We start from the raw sequence: 5,080 nt of genomic DNA on the forward strand, positions 1-5,080 counted from the left end.
GGAAGGGGGGGAGCATATCCATCTTGGCCAACGCAGATCGATTTTTTGATCTGCCCCACCTGCACTTCGGCCAGGTGCACCGACTTGGCGATGGCCGAAATTTTGCTTGATATTTCAGCATGATGCTTCTTTTGCTCCCCCCGCATCCCCTCAGTGGATTCATCCAATCGATCCAGCTTAGATCGGACGATCGCGAATTCCGTCAACAATTTCTCCACAACGGAGAATGGGACGGATTCGTCAGCTGAAACGACAACCGGGTCCACAACGGGAACGACAGCCTGGTTAGCAGCGGTAGTTGCAGGAACAGCATCGAGCGGTCCCAAAGCTTTGCGCTTCAGGCTGTTACCGCGCCTACGACAGCTCATCATCAAAGTAGTAGCAGCTGGAGCGGGAGGGAAGACGGGAGCAGTAGCGACGACCGGTATGGTGTAACGATGGGTGTGGGAGTTGTGATCGGTGCGGGAGAAGCAACGGGTGTGGCGAGCGTTTCCTCGAGCTCTTCATACGAGTTACTTTATAGTTTATACGAGGCTCCGCTTCCCCAACAACCGACCGATCACCGATGAAGTGCGAGCAGCCATGGGATCATACGGGGCGGAGTGAGGCTCTTCCAGCGCTACACCTGTACCAACTACAGAAGCAGGAACAAAAGGATGTTTGCCTGGTGGTGTAGCGTTCTCCGTGTTGGTACTGGTGGCTGTGGCGGTGGTGGTGGTGGTGTGTGCGGTGGTGGCGGTGTTGGAGGTGGTGATGGTGGTGGTAGTGGCGGTGAAGGTTGTGGTTGCAATAATTTGTCGAATTGTAAGATGTCCCAAACCTGGCAGGAGCAACACATCCGACAGCACATTGATTTTTTTTCCTTGAGGCTTCATATTAGTTGTGAACGACATTAGTCTGTAAAGTATATTAGACTATGATGTTAGATTTATAATCGAATTCTAACCGAGCCACTGCGCGGGTCAAATGGTCGAATCGGATCGGCGGCATCAAAGATACCAAACGGAGAGCAGTTCAATTCCGCAACGATCAATCGTTCGACACACAGCGAACATATGTATAATATATATATATATAACATAAAATAATGTAAATAAATACTTACCACTTTTTACCAAATAACCACTAACAAAATTTACTAGCACTAGCAATATCACTCAGTTGGTCCAATATATCGTACACGCGTGCCCGGTTGTTGATGTGCAGAATGAGATAGGCTGTGGGCAATAGAATAGACGGTGGCTGTGGCTTTGGGCAATAGAATTGATAAGCGCAATGGTATGTGTAGAGCAGCAGGGCAAAGAAGCAGGATAGCGAAGAGGGAGAGAGGAGGGGCGCATGTGTAGAATGAAGCAGTTGAGAAGTGTAAGCTCGAACTTTTTTCGGTCGCACTTCGATCGCATTTCGATCGAGTTTTTTGTTTCCTTTTTTTTGCCGAATGGCTTTCGCATTTCGATAATTTTTTTTACACGTGTCGATCGGTTTATATTGTATAGGTGTGACAAGGACACGTGAATGAATTAATTCAAAGAGCGTGCAGAACTCACAAAATCCTCTCATAAAACAATCAGATCTCACGAAACACTCAATTCTCTCTCAAAATACTGTCATATACGACTGACCGTATTAATACACGATGCGCAATCTCAGATTGCGCATATATTCGTTTTATCAAAATATATGTCATTTCGCGTAGCCAACCCTGAGCTATAAACGCCATTTCCATACAATTTCAGATTGCGCCAAGATTGCGCATAAATTTTCAAGATTATATGTCCGAGATATATATATATTTTTTTTTTGACAGATAAATATATCAAACCGACCCGTTTGACAGATAAATATATGCGCAATCTGAGATTGCGCATCGTCTATTGCTACGGTGACATTATGACTCGTATCTAGGATGAACGAAACCCAAATGCGATCCAAATGCGACGCTAAAATCTCTTGGATTTTGCGGTGCGGGAACATTGAAAAAAACATCACAAGCTACTGTCGTCGATCCACACTGCCTATTCAAAACACACGTATAAAACATCGTAGAGCGCGAGCGCATCGTATGTGCAAAACACACAGAGAAAAACAGCCTGGCTTGCAAGCGCTCTGCTTGTCCAAAATACGTAGCGAGAAGATCAGGGTAGCTCGCGAGCGCACTGCCTATCCAAAATTCATTCAGAAAAAACAGCCTAGCTCGCGAGCACAGTGCCTATCCAAAATCCATGCAGAAAAAACAGCCTAGCTCGTGAGCGCCCTGCCCATCCAAAATACGTAGACCACGCAAACAATGAGATCCCAAATTTTGAGTGATTCAGGCCGAGGGGTATGAGGAAGCTTGAGGAAGCAAGGAGAAACGCGCTGCGATGAGAGTTCGCATTCTGTTCGCATTCGCAAACCGTTCCTAAAAATAGCAAATAATAATGTTTATCAATCAATCGAGTGAAAGAAAGAAGCAAAACTTACGATGAATTAAGTATGAGTGCTAAGTATGATACCAGCATCCAACGCTGGTTCATAGTTCCAAAATATGAAGCCGTTTCTTCGATCCCGTTCTACGTGTGCTTCGACTTGCTGATATGTTAAATGGTATGAAACACGAACCGTTTGCAATTTTATCTCCTAGCTTCGAATAACAAACCAAATCGTTTTCCGCTTGCTATGCCTCTTGAAATGTAAATATTAAACACACATCAACAACAATCGTTCTCCAAGCCCAAGGTGTATGGAGACCAGGCTGCTCATAGCCTTTTTTAATTTTCAAATTTGTACGACATATCTAATATTAGTGACTTATAGAATGACATATTATGGTTGAAACCCGTAACCGTTTAAATAGACTTAAAGCGACAACGTTTTTTGCGACAATTTCGCTCTCGTTTTTGATGAATTGCATTGATAAATTTGACAGCGAGTAGATCAAAGTAGCTCAGTTTACCCAGTCAACCTGCTTGTTTTTTGTAAAAAAAAAAAACATAAAAAACAAGTTGAATTGTGCTCAATTTTATTTTTCTTTTAGTTTGGCATTAATCTGGCTGGTACAAACTGGATAATTTGATTCTTTTTGGTGCAGCAGAATTATTGCGCGAGGCAAGTAGCACTGTTTGCAAAATTGGGCTACTTTCTGTCACGCGCGACGCTGCCGCCCTATGTCTTTTTGAACGGTAACGGAAAGACATCACTATGGAATAGTTTGGATTATTTCGTCAAAATTTATTATTGTTCAATAGTATTTTATCTACACAATTTGATACATTATATATGCCTGTGATGGTATTAACTGTTGGTTTTTTACAATAACGAAATAATATGATCCAGTTTATACAAAAGTTGAAATTTATAAAAAATATAAATTTGACATTAATTAAATCTAAATTTTGACGAGTAGATTTTAATTCTGTCCCATCGTTGAAACGGTAGCATCCTTTTGATGTAGTCGAACACTTCGCTGTTATCATTCAAGTGGATTGGAAGTCCGTTATTGCGTGCCAAATTTTACTCTAAATTAAAAAATAAAAACAAAAACAAAATGGAAGCCTGTGCGGAAAACGTATGCATCTGCTGCTTGGAAATTATTGAAGAAGGTTGAAGATCGCCTTGTGTGCAACATCGATCCACAAAATGGCTGCCGGTATGAGCAGGCGCGTTATGAAGGAGGCAACTTCATACGCCATTTCCGGTTATGCCACGAAGAGCTGACTCGGCTTCATGGATTTTTCGACAAAGAAACGAGCCCCCCAAGCGCAAAAAAGTGGTCGCTAAAAGATATGTTGCGATTGAACACGAAACTATGTTTCATGCTAGCGTTGATCTTGTTACAGTCAACAACGTCCCCTATAGTTGTTTCGAATGGCCTGCTTTCCGGAAGGTTTGGGGTGCGTGTTGTGATGCACTAGGCATAGTTCTAAATCGCGAGAACATTAAAACACACGTCCGAGCGGTTGTGTCACGTGTAGTGGATAGTCTCGCCAACGAAATGCGCGAGAAACTTATATGTTTGAAGGTGGATTCCGCTGTACGTTATAACAGGCATGTACTAGGAGTGAATGCCCAATACGAGCTGGACGGTATATGGTGTGTCGTACCGGGGTAAGTAAGTCGATTTACAAAAAATACGCATATATATATATATATATATATATATATATATATATATATATATATATAGATATATATATAATATATATTATATATATATATATATATATATATATATATATATATATATATATAATATATATATATATATATTATATATTATATACATATATATATATCTTTTTCTTTTTCTTTGGGCTCAACAACCGTTCCCGGTCAACGCCTGCCTGTACCACTTGTACTTGTGGGTTTGGCTTTCAGTGACTTATTGATCCCCCCATAGCAGGATAGTCAGTCCTACGTATGGCGGCACGGTCCATTTGGGGCTTGAACCCATGACGGGCATGTTGTTAAGTCGTACGAGTTGACGACTGTACTACGAGACCGGCTTATATATATAAGGCTTATATATATATATATATTCCACCATCTCGAAAGGTTCTATTGGACTATAATTTTGTTATGTTACCCTTGCTATTGTAATTTTACAGCAATGCTAGAAGTCAACGAAAGCCAGACCGCCAAATTCATTAAAACAAGAATCCTTGATGTGTTAAAACGCTACAAACTAAAGTTGGAACAGATTTTTTCGATAACAACCGACAATGGCGCAAATATGCTAGCAGCTGCCAAACAATTGCAACAGCAGTTTGTTGCGGTTCAGGCGCAATTTTATGGGCTGATCGACGATGAGGACACTACAGCTGAAGATAGCTTCATGGAAGCCTTAATGGGAGAGCTTTTCGAACAATTTACCATAACACGTTGTTCTATTCATACACTGCAGTTAGCTTTGAATAATGTTGTGAGAAATGAAGATGACTTCATTAAAACAATCACCAACATTGTGAAGCAATCGAGGAAAGTAAAATATAATCCCTTTTTCGACTGCCACAAGGAAAAGCGTCCTCCACTGTGGTCGCCTACGCACTGGGGTGGAAAATATAAAATAGTGCGGTTCATAGGCAAACGCGAGCAGTTTTTT

The sequence above is a fragment of the Anopheles merus genome, chromosome 3L, assembly GCF_017562075.2.
Source record: "Anopheles merus strain MAF chromosome 3L, AmerM5.1, whole genome shotgun sequence".
NCBI lineage: Eukaryota > Metazoa > Arthropoda > Insecta > Diptera > Culicidae > Anopheles > Anopheles merus.